General features: G+C 42.2%; 2 long non-coding RNA genes across 4 annotated transcripts; both read left to right on the forward strand.

Annotated features, from left to right (window-relative positions):
• The first annotated feature begins 3,110 nt into the window (after positions 1-3,110).
• LOC123077925 (uncharacterized) lies at positions 3,111-8,422 on the forward strand. Of its 3 annotated transcripts, none has more exons than XR_006436918.1 (5): positions 3,111-3,602; positions 3,692-3,791; positions 3,894-4,486; positions 4,578-5,727; positions 6,318-8,422. It is a non-coding gene; the product is annotated as an uncharacterized lncRNA (long non-coding RNA). The 3 variants fall into 3 exon arrangements; XR_006436919.1 differs by having other exon boundaries at positions 3,894-4,141; positions 4,277-4,486; positions 4,578-8,422; XR_006436917.1 differs by having other exon boundaries at positions 4,578-8,422.
• A 4,069-nt stretch (positions 8,423-12,491) lies between these two features.
• On the forward strand, positions 12,492-15,074 carry LOC123077926 (uncharacterized). The gene is made up of 6 exons (XR_006436920.1): positions 12,492-13,137; positions 13,216-13,315; positions 14,007-14,072; positions 14,483-14,577; positions 14,674-14,989; positions 15,058-15,074. It is a non-coding gene; the product is annotated as an uncharacterized lncRNA (long non-coding RNA).
• Positions 15,075-20,224: the final 5,150 nt, after the last annotated feature.

Genomic DNA, 20,224 nt, shown 5'->3' on the forward strand with positions numbered 1-20,224 from the left:
ATGTTCATGTTTTCATTTTTCATATAGGACGTCAATCTCTTTGGAGATCACATGACCTATTTGGAGCACAATTTCATGTCCCTTCAACGCATTCTTGCATCTAAATTATTGGGTTGGCATGAAGTGCGTACATACTAAAAGAATAAGTTACTTTCTTTTAATGTCAGATTTTCTCGAGCTTTATTAATCCTGACTATGATAAATATAAATTCACTCAGTACAAAAATAATAGTCATGAAAAATTCTAGCTCATGCAGTTGCGTGGATTGATGACTAGCTCAACTGCTCTATTGCCACCGCTTGCAACCATGCCATTGGCCTCCCCCGGCTCCTCCTTATCAACTGTGATCTCTGATTTTCAGGTAAAGTCCTCCCATGATAGCCTCCCATAAAAGCACTTAACCCTATCACGTAGCCGGTTATGCATCCCATCGATTTCTTCCGTTGCAACGCACGGACAATTTTCCTAGTCTCTCCCTATTTTTTTTTAATAATAAAGCACGGATCGACTTTGTCGGGTTCACCGTCACAATACGCTTCTTCCCGTGATTTTACGTTTTCAAGTTGAATTTAAAACATATACGCGAGGTGGTACTAAAATATGATTCTGATTGTACGTGCGCACTAAAAGTTTCGCTAAAACTCCTTAAAACTATCTTTCCGACTCGCCCAAGCCTCAGCCCATCGATGGACCTCGCTGTGGCAGACGGCCCGGCTGAAACGGCGGCCCACAACCGATGCAGTCCGACAGGGATGCAAAAATAATGTGCTTTCGTTAGGGATCGAACTCCCAACGTGAGGTTAACTGCCGAAGGGAGCACACAACTGAGCTAGCATCCCCCCTTATGTATTTATAAGAGATTATTTGTTCAAAGATAGTACCACCTCGGTACTTCATATCCAGACCCACCAATTTAAATACGGTTATGACTTGAAATATGCAAGCCACCTGAAAGATCAATAGGCAGAGGGAACAAAAGGATGTTGCCATGAAGGAATTAATTGTAAATCCCCAGGATTGTGAGGCTGCCATGAAGGAATAAATCCCGGGGCCATGCATGCACACTCACGTGGAGGAGGGATTGTAGGCTGAAGGAAAATAAATTCCCAGAATTGTGAAGGAAAAGCTGCCATGCACATACATCACGGGAAGGAAGGTTGTATAGGGTGAAGGAAATTAAATCCCGGGAATTGTGGGCGCTGCATGCACACATCGTGATTAATACTAGAGAACGTTGCACAATTGACTGGGAATTAATTAAAGGGAGTAACGTTTCTTCCTTATGATTTTTCGAATGTTCCTCCGTCCGTCGCGTGTGTTTTTGTACTCCGTAGGGCCTAGACCTTCAAATATGTATATTATTAGGGAAAGATCGTATGTTAAGTGAATTATACAAGCGCAATTTGCATCTAGCATTGGTTTGGATATGTGGTCCATGTGCTTCTGCTGATGCGCGCATGGTGCAGCCTCCACCTGTCCTCTATTACTCTCCTCACCGCAACGAACACCATCATTGTCCATGAAACTATAAGTTAGTATAGCGAGGTGCTCGCGGGAACGACATGCTACAGTGCGATGACCAAACTCATCATCATGGAATTGACCACATTCATCTTGAATTGGTTGACAATGTGACAAAGGAAGGGGCTGGCAAAAACAGTGTGTTAAAGTGTGATGACCAAGCTCACCTTGAGATTGATCATGGTCGTCGTTAATTGGTGGATGACTGACAACCATCGGCGATGGTGATGAAGAGGAGAAGTGACAATATGGATGGGCTACTACGCACATATAATGATTTGTTTTCCCCGTTGCAATGCACGTGCTCGACCACTCTGGGAAGTCATCGTGAGAAGGAAAAACTAATTAACAGGAGGTGCGGGAATCAATGGCAGGTTGCCATGCCATCTTATGAGTAAAAATGATGTGGCATTTTTTAATCCTCACTAAATTCATGACATTTTTTTTCTTCCATTATGTTTTCCTTGCTCTTATAATCTTTACAAAATTTGCGCCAAATTTGTAGCACATTGAACATTATGTTTGCACATACAATCCTCACTAAATTTATGTCAATTGTTTCTACCGTTCTAACCCACGGGCATATATACTATTTTTAATATATAAATGGAGGTATAATATTATTGGTCCTCCCATTTCGTATGTCCATGGTGTTTTCTCATATTGAGCTAGGCTATTCTACCAATCGTCAGTCTTGGGCCACTTGGCCTTTGCCACATTTGCCCGCGTAACGTTCCACCAGTAAAAAAGAAACATGCCCTCCCAACATGTCCGTGCAATCTGGCCCAACAAATCAAACCCACCACCCTGTTTAGGAGATGAGGCAACCCACCATCCTGTTTAGGAGATGAGGCAAAAAATAGTTGACCGTTACTGGAATCAAACTCATAACCTCCAGTGTTTTTGGCGTTGATTGCGTTACCCGACAAAAAAATGTTAATTATTTTAAAATAAAATTGAATTTAGTTTTTGTTTGTGTCCTTCACGGATTGGTAAAATCCAGATAACATAAACACATGGCACAAGTATTTCATTGTGCAGATGTGGGTCATGTGGCCGGGATCTCAAACGCGACCGTTCGCTGGTCTGTCCATGTAGGTGATGCAATTCTTTATTGGTTCCAAGCTTAGGTGGAATGTTCGTCATGTAGTGGACATCGTTACCGACAATGATGACAAAGAAAAGAAGTGTTAACTGGAATGGGGGCGCTAGGGGTGATAATTATTTCTCCCGTTGCAACGCACGGACACTTTTGCTAGTCTTTCCCTCTTTCTCTAATAATAAAGCACGGATTGACTTTGTCAGGTTCACCGTCACAATACGCTTTCTTCTCATGTCATAATACGCTTTTACAATTTGCATGGAAAAAAATAATATACACGAGGTGGTACGAATGAAATCACGTCGCGTGCGTCGAACGATCGCACCGGCTCCCTTCCCTGCTGGGCCCGTTTTTCTACTTGCAACGAATCAGCGGCTGGACTATCAAAAAATAAAACAATCAGAGACTCAAATTCGGAAACGATTGATTTTTCCTTCATACTACGGTGTTTTGACCGTGACCCAGTCGAGCTCCACATCCCTCGCCGCTTCCTCAACTTATCTCAACTTCCAGCGCGCCGGAGGATGAGCAGAAGACGGAGTCGTTGCGGGCCGGCGAGCAGGTACTTATCTCAACTTCCAGCGCGCCGCCACCACCTGCCGCTCCGCTGCGTGCCGCCACCACCGCCTCGCGCGCCGCCCTGGTCGCCGCCGCCGGCCTTGCGTCGCCTCAACGCCCGACCCCCGAGTCTCGCAGGCCCGCCACACACCTGCTCTCTTCCAACAATTCCGTGCATCCCGGCTCGATTACTTCAGGGAGGAGGAGGATGACGACGAGGCAGAGCTCCTGGACACGGTCACACGGCCGCCTGTCCCGGGAAGGTCTGCAGCAACGGTGGCCTCTGGTGCACGCGGATGTCTGTGGAGGCGGAAATTTAATTCGACCTCACCTCGGGCTGCCGGCCTCCCCAAGTTCCTGCTGCCGGCGCCCTCCCGAAGCTCCTGCCGGCCTCCTCCCCGAGCCCCAAGCACGAACAAGGTACTGTGCTGCACACCTGAAAGTCACCCAGCTACTCCTTGTAAAGCCAAATCCCCTTTTGAAATTGAGCAGTTGACCAAATTAACTAGGAAACCTTGACACACGCTTGCGTCCAGTAGCTCGATCTGCTGGTGCTAGGAGGGGATTACCATTGGAGCTGCAGCAGGTGTTGAGCACTCATAGTTTCAGGTTATTATTTCTTACTTAATTTGTTCGAGATGGATGTGGCTGATTCGATTGGAAAGAATTCTTGCAGTCTGTAACCCAGTTTATGCCTCAAATAACACGTAGATCTTCCTGACATCAATATGCCGCCGCGACCTTGACGGGCTGGGGCTCAATGACGACACGCTCTGCCTTTTGGTGCACCTCTTTGCTGTGTTCGACAACCAAGGCGCGGCAAGTTACTCCGGGACTGATAGAATCACCACAAATTGAGATGAGGCATTCAATCGGGATGGACACACTGACACTCGAGCAGTAGGATCCCTTGAACTGAAGAAACGAATACGAACTTAGGAAGATACATGCAATTTAAGGTAGGCGCACACTAACGTCTCAGTATCAGCACCATAATTTGTGTGTGTGTGTATGAATTTTTTAGTTTGTCTCATGATTGATGCATTCACCTTAGTACAGTATATCTTCTGTTTCATGTGTTTTCTGTGTAAAAGTTTGGTCCCGATGACCAATAAGCGAAGAACAACCTTCTCCAACTGACAGTGTTATTCTCCTAAACAATTTGCCATTTTGGTATTTGGATGGGGAATAAAGAAGAACATTCATCATTAGTACTTGAAGAGACTTGCCTGGTTGGGGCAGAACAGGATCTGCTATAGTGCATGTTACTTGACTGCTCACTGTACGACTTAAATAAAATCAAGGTCTTTTCCTCATGCAAGAAAATGTTTTCTTGCTGCAATGGTAAGCTATTCTGAATCCATCTCATAATGTGGCTGCTCATGTTTGGTGCAGACGTAGCGCATGGCAGGGAGATGAAGTGTTGAGAAAAAGGACGACGATGTAAAGGGCAGATGATAGAGGATTACTCAATAAGTATGCGGAGCTGCTATAAAGTTTCCTCCTTTCTGTATAGTTATTTCACTATCCACCTAAATGTCATCCCATGTATATGTAGGAAACTAATTTTGTGTTGCTAAATTTTCTGTATATATTTAATATTATTCAGTGTTAAACTAATAATGATCGAAACAATGCTAGACTTACATGTTGATTCATCATTTGTAGACTTTTGGTTACAACAGATAGATATGAGCAGTTTAGCACTATTCTTACTTATATATCAAAATATATTATGATCAGCAGGCTAAATCTACCACACGGGTCGTTAGCTCTGTTACCGTAACATTGCACCATCCTAACACGTGAGGAAAATAATTTCACAAGATTCTCATATTAAGTATCTATTCAAAGAGGTATGTGACAATGTCTATGTGCGGGAAGGAGAAATTCACTCGGTAACAACTCCGATGCTACGGCTTGCATGCTGAGAGTTGAGACCTGCTGAGCTTACTCGTACTATTGTGTGATGTGTTAACTTACTTTTGTAGTTTCTATATGCCAACATATATCATGCTATTTTATGGTTAGTAGTATTTCAACATAATTTTTCTATTCATGCATTGAAGCAAAACTGCAGTTAGTTGCTACAGAGCTAGGAGATCTTGGTGTATAATAAAATATATTAATATGGAGGGGTTCCTTTGTCACCTGATTTGATAAGGTATATAGTACGGAAGTTTTTTTATTTCATAATCATATTCTTGATGTACTGTTTAATGTATTTTCTTTTCAGAGATTTGCCCTTCAAATTTTCTTGTGATAGCTAATTGCCTTTCTGTAAAACTCTTTGTGCGGATTAGTTGATATGATCAATGGTCAAACTGTTTGAGTTTCAAAATCATTTTAACATTTCAAATTTGGGGGTTGTATATATACAACCGGATATCATGTGTATCATGCATAGCGATCTACTTTGTTCTGTCTGTTAGCATTAATTAATGTCTACTTCTTGATTATATTTGATATACTTCAGATGGTGAGCATGATTGTGGGGATGGTGCGTATGAGGATTTTTTTTCCCTTCTCCCATTGGAACACACAGGTATATTTGGGTTTATAATATGGGTTGTTGCCCCAGTTGCTTTTGCTTGGCGATAATGGCAATGCAGTTATCACCATGTTTGCACCGTTCTTCACATGGACATCCCTACGCTCCTTATGTTACTGGTCACCATCACTGTTGATTATTTCTCCTTCTATTCTTTTATCCAATAGGTATTCTCTTACTACATATAAATTTGGAGGACAAAGCATTTATTCTGTTGATATATTAAACCCCAAATTGCTGAGATGTAACGTCTTCTATCTGAATTTGTTTCATAAAATTAATCATTGGTTTAGTTTGATAGATTAAACCCAAATTAGTTTATGGACTGAACTAGAAATAACACAATCACATATTAGTTTTCTTTTTAAATTTCATAGTAGAGATTTAGCCGTCGATGACCCACTACACGTGGATGCCACATCCTTTCTTCCTCACCTATCGCGCGAATTTTCAATGCCGGTCCACTGCGATCAGGGTACTTGAGGCAGATAGCTATATTCAGCGCAAGTTATTGATATATTTCTTCAACTACCTCTCATTTACTGCATGTTGATTTTCTCATGAACTGCTTGCTGCAAATATAGGGAGGAGTGGGAGTGCTGTCTTCATGAAATTGAGTATCTCAGAAGAATTTGGTTTGGCACTTATTTTCCTCAACCTGTTATTCTTCAAATGTGCTTCCCATGGATTTGATAAATTTGGTGAGATAATGTTATGTGTCAGGTATGGCCATAAGATACTCATGAAACTTATTTTATTTTGCCTCACACAAGATGTATGTTGTTTAGACTCATGTACTGCCAGTACTGGTAGATCGATGATCTAAGGATCATATGAATGATTAATGGAGGATAATTCATATTCAGTTCTCCTCTCAATTTTTGTGGTGCCAAGCTTGATCTTTATCCATCTAACTGACTGAAAGTGCCTTCTAATCACTATTGAACGCATATGTTAGTTAGTTTGACTGTATACACCACACAAAAAGTAAAAAATGAATTCTAGAAAAAATTAGACACAAATACTACAGAACCAGTGGACCCTCGAGAAACAAAAGGCACACCTAAAGGATTTTTTTCTTAACAAAATGTATTAATTTGACTATTTGAGTATAAAAAATGTGCAATCGCAATCTTGCTTTTTCAAGGAAAACAGGGGACTGCTACATACTCGATATGGATCGAGGCTAATTATTGATCTTCCAAGTTAAAAAATCTGAAAATAACTTTCATTTAGTAATGGATACATAGTCAAGAAAGGATGCCTTTCCCGAAAGATACAAAACAAAATCGTGTTCGTGTATGTCCGGCTGACAGATGAATCGATCTCCTTTCAAGTATCAACCCAGCAACCTTCGTGTACGTACATGTGTGCATCAAGGATGCACGGGTCCATTGGCCTGCGTACCACACATCCCTTCACTAATTCCATCAGTATCATTCTTAACAAGGTAAGTATGATTCCCTAATCCCTGATTTTATTAATTGATCTTTGATGCTTCATCCCTAATGTCGTTATACCTTATTGATTCTATAAAAGATCTCAAACAGGAACATACCATTTTTGAGGCTACGATTCCTATAACTTGCCTTGTCAATTTGATAAAATTACATGTGTAATGGAGGTTGTAACTTATTACGGTTTACATTGTCAGAATGATATCTGTGTCATCTCTGAACATATGTATATATTTGGTGTGCCGGATTTTCTGATGTAGATGCTATATAAGAGGAAGCTATTCGACAATCCTGCTCAAGTTGGTACGGATCAGATCGATTTTATTCAGTAAATATTTATGCTTGATAGATACAAGCCTCCCTCTTCTGTCCTTCTTTTCTCCATCCTCTACAGGTCGCCAGCACATGTGAATCGTTCTCGTCAAGAGCATGCTTGTGACATCATTACTATATGTGATGCAGGGCAAAAGGATGCTGTCAGAATGTAAAAGCACATTTAACCATTTCCTGTTTTTTTCCTTGCCTGTTTTCGCCGTCGTATACACTGCATCTCCCACTGTAACGGACAGCCAAATTTGTATTCTTGAAAGTTTTAATCATTTCTATTGCAACTAAGTGTTCAAGTGCAATCTCTAGCCAAGTTCTCTTTGTTGTTGTGTTGAATTTTGAGGAAAGGCGGCCAAGCAGCTCGTGGCATCTGTGTCACGCCTGCTCTGCCGCTGCCTTGACCCGCCGACGACGTCGCCGGTTGAGCCGCAAGGGTGCAAGATCATCGTGGGGCCCATTGCATGGGCTCCGAGTATGCTTGATTGCCATGTCGGAGGCGAAGGTGCTAGAGCTTGGTGGCGTGTTTGCATTTCTGGATGCATGAATAATTGTCAAGGAGGCCGAAGCCAGCGCTATTACAGTTGGACTGAAGGAATTGTATAACGTATTCTGAGGCTCCTTGGTGGTGGAGATCGACTACGCAGTGGGGAAATGAGCTAGGGGCTGATTTTGTAAGCAGATCATTGTCCTACCCAATTACTGTTGATATTAAATCTGCGCTGAGTAATTTTTAGGCATTATCACATCAGAACTGTCAAGAGGGACAAACAATGGGCTGGCTCATGAACTAGCCAATGATGCTAAAGCTCATGGAGACCTTGTGGTTGCGTATGGTGTCCCGGACCAACTCCATGATCAGCTCTGGAAGGAAAACAATGCAGCCTTGACGTCGGCCTAAGTCTTGATGTAATCCTCAAAAAAGATACTGCTTGCAGACATGTTATACATAAACATGCATGTTGTAGGTCTGTTAATTTTAATTTTGAATACTGAGATCTATTCAGATGCTTTCCTTACTCTTATGGCTAAAAAAATCCAGCAGACAGTGACTGAAATTTGTTAGTTTCACTCAACGTGCTGCTGCTTGATCCTGGTGTTGAGTAGGTATATGCATTGAATTTTCCGTTGTGCCAAAACTAACAAATTAGAATCTTCCAATTTGGTGCTACCATATTTCAAAGTAAGAACACTATGATGCAAAGGAATCTTATTATGTAGCCATATGTAATCTCAGTTTGTTGCTATGTATAAACTATGATAGGAGTAGGCCCATATAGATGTGTATCCATTTTTGCCTTCTACTGATCTATGACAATGGGGATGTGCTGGACTAAGTGGCCGTTGCTATTGAAGCAAAGGAGTGGAACTCACAATTTTTCAATCAGTGGAGGTTATCTTTCATATGGATTTTATTATTAGATACTTGCAGATGTGTGTCACTTCCTTGGATCATGTTTGATTCTTAAAATTTTAGATGTTTCATGTAACCATCAATTATGCTACGGGCAGTCCCTGTACATTATTTTTTAGCTGCTCTAAAAAATTATCTCGGTTTATAAGCATCATACATTTTAATGTATAAGTAAGATTATGAGTTGATCCAGTGCCGAAAACAATTCAGTTGAACATGTTTGTTCTAGCAGTTTTAGGCACCAATTCATCTGCCGATCGATTGGAGAAGCGTGGTTGGGTCAATTGTGGTCTTTGTCCACTATGCAAGAGAGAGCAAGAAACGGGGCCACACCTCTTCTTCAAGTGTCGTGTCACACTTAGGCTTTGGAGATCTATCATCGAGAAGCTTGGGCTACCTCACGTCAACATTACCGAATGGCATCTTGATGACTCCGTCAAGAAGTGGTGGGTCAAGCGAACCGATGACCGAAACCCGAATTGGCATGCCATGACCTCTCTCATCATGCTCACCTCTTGGACCATTTGGAACGAGCGAAATGCTAGGGTATTTCGGCAAAAATTTGCGCCACCACCTATTCTCCTCCAAACCATCATTGGAGAGGCAAAGTTATGGATTACTGCCGGCGCAAAGAAACTAGGGACTATCATTTTGTGTGAGTAATTGTCATGTCGCTTGTATGGGGTGTCCTGTAAAACTCTAACTCTATTCTCTCCTTATTTAATAGATGAGGGAAATCTTATGCCTCCGTTTCGAAAAAAAAGTTTGATTCCATGTGAAGTCTATGATTGATTTTTTCTGGGATTCTTCAGGTTTGATTGGTGAAGTTACATTCAGCAAAGAAGATATGTTTATTTGTAGGGAATTTTTGTAGGTACAATCCATCCAACCATATATAAGTCTGATATTCTCATTCTTTAACAATGTGTACATGGCCTCTACTCTGTCATGTGTTGGAAAAAGGCTGGGACATATATTGTTGTTTGTATAATCTTACATTGTAAAATAATTTGTGGTAACAAACATGTCAACAAGGGCGCAATTTTTTCTATACATAATTTCAGAAGTACTCCCTCCATTGTTAAATATATGACGTTTTGGTAGTTTAATTTGAACCACCAAAACGTAAGGAAACAGAGGGAGTACTATTAACTTATTTGGCTGATTTCCCAAACTAAATCGCTAATTTGAACCATCTATTTCTGAGCTACGGAGGAGAGCAAATATTATTCATGGTATATTGTAATTAAGAAAGAATAGTGATTTAATGGTAAAAAAATACATGATAAGTATTTGCACCAATACAATATTTATGCCACTAGCTTGATTCTCGCACCTTGCATTCTCCCGTTGCAACGCACGGGCATTTTTGCTATCTCTCCCTAATAATAAAGCACGGATTGACTTTGTCGGGTTCACCGTCACAATACGCTTCTTCCCATGAATTTACGCTTTCAGTTTTTTTCAACCTATATTATTTTCTATATCCGAGGTGGTACTAATCTATCTATATATCCCCGCTGCGTTGTTGTTTTCCTCTCCTTCTCACGAGCGGATCCGGGGCCGCCGCTACAGCCCGCGCTGCCGCTGTCTCCGCTACAGCCCGACGCCGCCCCTGCTCGCCGCTGCGGATCCACTACCGCCCCCGCTACAGCTCGCCGTCACCCCTCCACCCATCCGCTCGCCGCTGCCTCCGTCTTCGCGACGGTCCGCCCAAGCTAACGAGGATGACAGCCCGAGCGGCGGCTGCAATGGCTCGAGCGTTTGCGAGATCGGATGGTAGCCACGGCTGTGCACGGCCGCATCAGTAGTTGCGTTAGCGGATGGAGCGGCAGTTGCATGGGCGTCCTTGATTGATCCCCTCAGCGGTACTTTCTCGTCGTACTTCTCGCTCAGCCCCCACGGTGCCGCTCGCCGTGCCCAACTAGACCGCCCGCGCTCCACCGAGCCCACCACGAAGTTGGCTACCACGGCACCTAGGACAGTGCCTCAGTCCCTCCGGCCGACGGCTGCGCGGCGGCCGTGTGGAGCAAAGCTAGACAACGCTGGCCAGGGGTGAGGGTGGCGGGGTTGTGTGTACGGAGGCCCTGGAACAGGGTGGCGAGGTGAAGAGGATAAGCTCGAGCAGCCTCAGCGCGTGCGTGTGTGGTGCTGCTGCTTTACCAAAGTCCACGGCTCCACGCCGAGAGATTTGGGCAGAGAGCCAGAGAGATAAGAACACAGAGTTGCTTGGTCTGAAGATACAGAACCAAATTGTCTTCACCCACGTCCAGCCGCATTCGTCGGATCGCATTCGTCGGATCTGGGTTTTCTATGTACCTGTGTTGTTCTTCGGCAAGTATCGTTGTCTTTTTTTCATGTACATCCAGCCATAGGAATCAATCAAGGAGCAACCTTCGTGTACGTGCATGTGTTTTTCAGCAATACTAACACCAGATTTTGTGGTTTTTAAAAAATTGTCCTCAAGTTCAAGTCGGATCTGTTTATACAGGCATGTGAGATTGCAGTGAATTTGTTCATGCTGGCTCTTGCTGATTGATGTTGCTCCTTCTCAACCCATACTTGCAGATTCTCACATGCGCGGCCAAGGCGAATTAGGCGAATCGTTGCTGCTCTTGCTGGATGATAACAAGGCCGTGAGTTGACTGTTCGTCTGATTATCCAGATGTATTTACAAGCTGGCCACCTCCGCAATCAATGTATATTTTTATCGTGCAACGGTGCAATGTCGTGTTTGATTCCTTCAGCCTCATGCTATCTTATACTTCTTAATCTTTGAGTCAGAAGGAGAAAAATGGATTTAGTATTACGAGTGTATTGGACATGCTTGAAGTTGCATTAGATTCTTGCAAATAAGGAGATATTCCAGATTTTATTGTCAATGCTTTAATCAGGAGAGATAAACCTTACATGTTATTTGTATAATTCAGCAGTTAATGAGATTGAACACTGTAATAAGGGGTCCTTTCAACTGTAGAAAAGGATTTTTGCGAGGACATCGGAGATATGATGAACTACTTGGAAGAGTGAAGGTATTTATCCATGTTGCGTCTTTGCAATTGAATGCTTGCCTCTTTGAGCACAAATCTTGGTACTAAAGTGGCATGTTTTGTCTTTGAAAGAGTTCTTTCTTGAGCAGTACAAGTACTAAGGAGAAATAAGTATGTTAAATGTTGTTACTTGCCTTGGAGTGTGTTATTGCAGTGGTACATTCTTTTTTCTATTAATTCCAATAGAGTCAAAGATAATTCATTTTTCTTTGATTTCGTGTATGATGTTTTTCCATATAATTATTCTAAATCATGAAAGTACTTTTAGTTGCTTGCCATTGGTTTCATGTGTTTTCTCTTTTGCATATTGGCTCCCCTCTTTGTTGTGTTGCGTGGTCTGTTCGGTTCGCTTTGTCATGATTTGTCGAGATGCCAATTGATGTTGTATGTTGGCGTGTGCTAGGGGAACATATTGTGATCCAGTGGACACAATGTGCTATTTTTTTATCTCCCGTTGCAACGCACGGGCATATTTGCTATCTCTCCCTAATAATAAAGCACGGATCGACTTTGTCGGGTTCACCGTCACAATACGCTTTCTTCTCATGTCATAATACGCTTTTACAATTTGTATGGACAAAATCGTAATCGTAATATAAACAAGGTGGTACTAATAATTACGTAAAAACCCAATTTCATCTCCTGCCTCCCAATCCCATCTCGCGGCTTTCTTCGCCGTTCAAAACTCCTCCCTTTCCAGCGACGGCAGCGACGGCGGAGCACGAGCACGTGAGGGGCGGCGCCTTCCTCCCTTTCCAGCGACGGCAGCGACGGCGGAGCACGAGCAGGTGAGGGGCGGCACCTTCGTCGGACGGCTAGCCGCGGCGGAGGAGAAGGCGGACGCCATGGGTGCGGCTACAGACGAGGCGGAGGAGAAGGCGGACGCCGTGGGCTTGCTGCACGGCTACAGCCGAGGCGGAGGAGAAGGCGGACGCCGTGGGCGTTCATGGAGGATGGTACACCGGCCGCCGGCTCCGGCCGCCAGTCCTCTCTGGCCTCCTCCGTGGTATCCTTCTCAACCTCCGCTGCTCCTATCGTGATTTGGATGGAAAATTGGAGGCCGGCCGTGTCCTTCTCCAACACAAATTGATGTAGTGCCCGACCCGGATTTGATTGGCTGCTATAAGAAGCAAGGGTCCTCGGCCGGAATCTCCATCAGGTTTTGCCCTTCGACCATAATCTCCATAATCCTGTCCAAATTGCAATTTTTGAACAAACATCCAATGTGGCCGCCAAGTTCGCCGGAGGAAGAAGCGCCGAGTTCGCCGGAGGAACAAGCGCCGAGTTCGCCGGAGGAACAAGAACGCCCGCCGAGTCCTGTGGTGGCTACACGAGAGGTATGTATCCCCACGAAGCTACGCCACGGCGCGGTAGAGCCTGAAGTTCGTCAAAACTTGACCTGACCGTGACCGTCACTGACGCCACCTTGCTGCCGCTGTTGCTGGAGATGAGCTGAATATCAAGCTTTGGTTGCCTCTTTGCTTCCACTTCACTGCTCTTCGACTATCTGTAATTGTAAAACACCTAATACGATTCTTCAGCACTTGATACTGGTGGTCATGGTCTTCTTCTCTTACCGTTGCGAGACTTGGTTTTAGTTAGTAATCTTGAGATCAAGTGTACTCGTGGATTGCTTAGATGGAGGACCACTGTTGGTTTTGTACTTAGATGCAGTTGTGAATCATGTACGGTTCAATTCAGATTCATGTGGTATTTTTCCTAAATTTGTGCCTGCCTGAACATTATTACTATTAAACTATGAATAATGATCTTTGCAACTGTAGGAGAATTTCTTTGCCGCATCACAAGAAAAACAATTTGAAACAGAGAACTATACTGAACCTTCTAATTATTGTATGAACTTGCTTCACTTAATTTGAACGGCATATTTTTCAGTAGAATTAAGTGCCGGGTGCCACTTGAGAGAATAAAAGAATGATCAGCTATTTTTTTCACAGTTATGATTTAGTCAACATTGATGTCCGTCTGCAAAAAGCTTATTCTGATTTGGAGTTGATTTTTTTCCAGGCCCTTAAGATGAGTGATGAACATCCGTTGAGCCGTCCAATGTTGCCTTTGGCAACTACACCAGAGGTATGAATCCCCTTCATATTAGTTTGCATATGTGAGCCCTGGTACATGTACAATGCGTCTATTATTGCGACACTTTTCTCCATATATACCTTGTAATACTTTGTTTTACCTAATAGAAGCTGGGTGTTTTCCCTTCTGTCAGGGAAAAAAAGTTAGAAGAACATAGCTCACCAATGCAACATAGCTCAGTTCTTATCAGAACAATTGAGAGAATGATGAATACAGCCTTTTTAGTTGATGGCACTGTTTGTATTATTTCTGTTAACACTGAAGTGTGGCATCTCTATGATGGTTTAGTAGAATTAAGTGTCTGCTGTCACTTGATGTTCAGAATTGCCCTGCCATTCATGCAATAAATAAAAAAGTGATTTGGCCTGGTTTTCATGTCTCTGATGTGTATGCACATGCAGGTGCCAAAGGCATCCAATCCAACTCAGGTGGAGGCCAAGGAGGTTCAGCTCTCGGACATTGCACCAATAATGCTGGATGTACCGACGTGAAGACTGTACGTTTCATATATTCTGACTGGGAGCTATGGTGTACTACCTCTGTTTCAACTGATCTAACGGTTGGAGGTTTACATTTTTTTTTCTAACTGCAGAAAATAGATGACATCGCTGAACTGGACATTGCAGAGGATTTTGATAACCGGCCTTCCAAAAAGGCAAAAATTTCTGAATCACGTGTACTGGAACCATCACCTATGTCACCAACTATGAAAACATCTTCTCCAGGTTCAGAGTGTTTTGAATCGTTTGTGCCGGAATCAGATAATCAGATGAATCATGATACACTACCATCACCTCCATCCCCATCTAGCTCGACAATATCTCCTGTTTTCCCATTGCATGATATTAAGGAACCAAATTCACATAAAGAGATCAAAGTTGATGAGACATATGATTATCTCCCACAAGGTATTTGCTTGATTTATCACGTGTGCTTTCGTATACAATATATTCTTAAATTATTTGATTTTCTGCAGACTATACATTGACTGACCATGATCTATGTGCTCATATAGCAGTAGAATCATCTTTGAGAAAACAATTGCTGGTTCAGATAGATGGAAGTTCTGTCTTGCAACATCAATTGATGTGCCTGCTAGATGAGAAAGAGTGGGTAAATGATGATGTAAGTACCCTTACTCAAACAGTAAAGAGTTTCTAATCACTAATATCAATTAGTAATGTATTTTTTTAATTCTTAATTATAGGTGATCAATGCATATATATGTTGTATAAAGGACCAAATACATCTCCAGAATGATAATAAAGTATATTTTGAGAGTCCATTTGTTACCTCACTATTTAAACGAGATGGCACCATTGGAATACAAGAAGGTAGTGCCTTCATGACGAAGCTTGTATTACAACTCGGAAACTGATCGAAACGCTATAAATAAGTTAACCGCCCTGATTTCCTCCCTCACGTCGCACCATAATAATAAGATCGAATCAAAAGAAATCTGGGCGAAACCTCCACGGCGCCGGTCCATCCTCGACGCACCTGACCCAAGTCTCGCCGCCTGCGAGCTTCAGGAGGCCCACGCGGACTGACTGCTACTGTTGGGCGTAGTCTGCCACGGCGCTGACGAGGGATGCATCCTCGAGGCGATCAACCCGAGGCTTGCCGCCGCCGAGTTCCAAAATGGCAACACTCCTGCTGCCAAGCCTAGCGATCGTGTTCCACGACGCCGAGGGGGGATGCATCAGCAAGGCCGTCAACCCGAGGCTCGCCGCCGCCAAGTTCCAGAAGGGCAACCCTTCTGCAGCAGCGTGCAGCCATCTGAACCCAGGTTAGTGGCCGAGGGCGAAGACCATCGTGCATATCCGGATGTGCCTGCATTCATGTGGACGGCGCAGCCAGGGAACGGCAGTAAGGACACACTGGCCAAGTATTGCATCCTGATGTACTTACTTACAATGTTGCATTATCTGCCCATCTGAAGTAGGGTGACTAGAAGAATGCAAAGTATGATACTAAGCTATGCACCGGCGAGCAATTCAAAGAAGCTAATGTTAGTTTGGATGAGATGATGCAAAAGGGATTGTTCAACGTATATAACTTTGACGGAGGGGCTCATGAAGACACAGAAAAGGCATACACACTCCATGCTGGACTGCAGGAGGAAAGGGAGGGGAGCTACAGGCATATAGCTTCTATGTTAAACTTAAAACAGTGGAGGCAAGGCATAGAGATGTGCTTTGTATTGTAGAGGCACACGTTCATGTGGCCGGCCCTGCTAGGGAATAACGGACACACCATGCTCGATGAATTCGACGCGGATGAGATTGACCTGCTAGAGCTGTGCTGCTCTGTCTGGCCAATAGCAAAGGTACCGTTTACCTTCTCTTCTTAGGTTCAATCATTCCAGGCTTCTATCCCTTCTCAATATTTTTTGCTGTAGGACAATATGTTCGTGGAATTATTATTGCCACGGGTTCAGTCCTAAGGCATGGATTATCTATCTGAACATATGGCTTCAATCAGGAATCAATTGCTAATAAAGTAAACAGGGAAATATTGTCAGTTCAAATAACTAATGACTATGCGCATTGCACCGACAATCGGTGTCTTTTTCGCGAGGGGATTATTATTGCCATGGCTTCCATTCCAAGACAAAGTAGAACCAACAATACATGTTGATCAGTTGATCAATTGGTGCTGTTACCTGACCTTTCTTTATAATTGCATCAGTTTACCATTGATTTCCGTCCATCCTATTAAAACTGCTATATATTTGTTGTTCAGTTGAGATTTTACGCAGATTTCTTTATAAGGTAGGCTTTGTAAGAGTTTCTTATTTTGTATAGGTTGTGGATCAGAAATTAATTAATCTATTAATTTCCACCTTCGTTTAGTGAAATACATTAATTAATAATTTACTCGTACAAGAAAAATAATTTTTAATGTGGTCTTCATGCCTTGATGTTCCCATGTGTCTATTTTTTAACATGACGAAGGGACACGAAAAAGGAGAAATGGCAACACATATGTGTCATTAGGAGTGTGCGAGAATTTGTTTCCCCCGTTGGATGTAGATCAATAGGGTGTAAAAGACTTTGAGTTTCTAGCTTTCATAAAATTTACACATGTACTCCCTCCGTCCCATAATGTTAGACCATTTTGCAAGCTTAACAGTATGTTGTGGTTGGTCCTTAAACTTGAACAATAAGTGTGTCGATTGAGGTTCAGACCATATTTAATTAGCAACTAATTATCCTGTGGCGCTTCGGCCCTAATGTATCCACAGTCTGACCATTGGATTAAATATCCATCAGAAGATTGTAGCCTTTCCTGACTCCATGCCCTTTTCAAGTTGAGTTGCAGAAATGCAGAGTATGAATGGGGAAACGATCATAGATGTCAACACCTACAGTATGATTTATCTTGATAGAGATGCACTGGATTCTCAAGTAGTTTTAATGTTTTTTTCTAGATAGCTCAAGTAATTAAGCTTCTGCAATTCATGAAAAACAAAAAGAAGGTGTCATGTCAGCTGCTCAAGCTAATCAAGTAACAAAAATAAAAGGGACCAGTAGTCAGGTTCCATTAACCAAATGTTTCACATCTATTAACCTGTATCTTGATTGAGATGCACTGGGTTCACAAGTAGTTTTAGTGTTTTTTCTAGATAGCTAACAAAAGGAAGGTGTTCTATCAGCTGACCAAGCTAATTAAGTAAAAATAATTAAAGGGAACAGTAGTCAGGTTCCATTAACCAAATGCGTCACATCTATTAACCTGTACTCATAGTAGCCCACGTTGTTCAATATTGCTTGGAAATTTGCCCTTTTTTTACAAATCAAAATCAGTCTTTGTAACCTGGGCGTTTACTAAAGTTGTATGCACTTTTTCTGTTTAATCTGGGTGTCCAATCTCTGTAAGTTGGGCGTTGCTTGTATTTTATATTAGGCGTTACCTATACTTTATATTAGTCCAACGTTTGTCAGTCTGTGTTTAATTCTCTGTTTGCTCCCTATGGACAAATAAGTTATTTTTCTCCCAGTTTGATTCAAGTCTGAAATATGCATGGATGCTACACTTAAGTCAGTAAACGAACAAAAAACTAGGAATGATCTTTTAGTCAGTTTTGTGTCACTGAGTAAATCTGTGCTCGAGATTACAATTACTTTGAACAGAGAAATTAAGAAAAATATCTGGAATCATCATCACCCCTTAACCGATCCGGCGGCAGGATGTAGAAATCCAATCTACTTGGTGGAGACATACTGGCATGTGATGTCGTCCAACTAATAGTTGTTATATGCCTTCCATTGTGTTTGAATTTTTTCTCTTGCATTGCCTGGACTACCTTATAGAAGCTCCTGTCAGCTAATATTATTACGACTGGAGCGGCAGGCATGTCCATATTTGGTGCTGCCAGCGGCAAGCAATACAGGGTAGGTTTTGTAAGTGCTAACATGGTAAATTAATAGGGATTATCTAATCTTTTTGTATTAAGGAGTTCTATACATTTGCATCATGCAAAGATTATTGTACTATTAATTAGTCTATACTGGAGAAGTCAAAGAGTATCATACTCAGGGTCAGTTACGTAGTTGGAATATTTGTAACCACACACTAACCTGAAAGTTAGGCACACTAATTAAGTTTGATTTTTTTAACAGAAGGATTTTATTAATATGGCATTAAGCACACTTTGCAAATAGCAGCTTGAGTGGCTGAGCACTCATTGCTGATAGCTCATTGCAGGCAGGACATCGTTCCATATTAGTATCTAAACCTTGATCTGAATGTAGGCAAGTAGAGCTGAAAGGTTTATCTTGCACTTTGACAGCAAGTCTAGCCTGATGGTGTGCCTTGAAATTCAGACTCCTGTGCACTTTGAGTATTCTGCATGGACGAAATGAAGGTGTGGTCTGGATAGCAGCTAAGATTGGCCGGATAGCCCACGGACCCGCTTTAGTAACATCAGGTTCTACAACAGCTGAGGCAAGCACGGCAGAGTCTGTCAAAAACTTCGGATCCTGCACATGTAGTTGAGCTGCAATCTTCACCGCCAACAGCAGTCCATAAGCTTCTACCTGCAGAGCTGATGCTACTGGTGGCGACACAGCAGAGATGTATACATGTTCGGTATGTTGCCCGTTAATTTGTAAGAAAACACCTATGTCCGCCTTTGCTACAGCTTGTCCTGGCTCCAACGACCAAGCTGCATCTGAGTATATTTGTGTACCTAAAAAATCTATTGCAGACTGAGAAGTAACAACGCTAGAGAGCTTTAGCTGTTCTGGCTGACTGTGATCTCCCTTCCGAGTTGAATCGTGAACCTGTAATTCCTTAATCAGTGAAATATACAATGCACAATATCAAACTGTTCTTATCTTTCTCATCTCCTCCCAATTCCATAATCATTTTTTGTTATTAATTTCACCACAACAGAATTATTGTAATAGTGTGCATCTTCGTGATTTTATATATTTTCCTGTGTGGTTACTCTGTTTAACAAAGTAATTTGCTTGATGCGCTTAGAAATATTATTGTTATATATGGTGTGTGACTTGCATGGTTTAATTTGGTACATTTCCGTTACTACTAAACTTAGACATACATGTTCACTGAGGACGAACGGTCATTATCGACTTTGAAATTATCAAATATGTGGAAGCTATGTTTCAACTCCTGAGGTGTATCCATCTTCCTAGGTAGTCAAATGTACAATGTATAAAAATTTGAAGGGCGAAATTAAAGGACAGTGGCATAAATCATAAACCTCGGTAACATCGGAAGTGAAGATTCTGATGGAGAAACGAAAGAGAGGGGACGAAATTAAAGGACAGTGGCATATTAAACCACAAACCACAATAAGATCAGAAGGAGAAGATGGAAGATAGAAGTGGCAACACGAATGAGTCGCTTGGTGCATACGAGGATTTTGTTCTCCCGTTGCAACGCACGGGCTCTTTTGCTAGTCTATCCCTAATCCCTATCCCTAATAATAATAATAATAATCATAATCATAATTATATTATATATATATATATATATCATAATAAAGCACGGATTGACTTTGTCGGGTTCACCGTCACAATACGCTTCTTTTCTTGAATTTACGCTTTCAGTTTGTATTTAAAACATATACGTGAGGTGGTACTAAATTTCGTCCGTAATTAATAATAAAGCAG

The sequence above is a fragment of the Triticum aestivum genome, chromosome 3D (assembly GCF_018294505.1).
Source record: "Triticum aestivum cultivar Chinese Spring chromosome 3D, IWGSC CS RefSeq v2.1, whole genome shotgun sequence".
NCBI lineage: Eukaryota > Viridiplantae > Streptophyta > Magnoliopsida > Poales > Poaceae > Triticum > Triticum aestivum.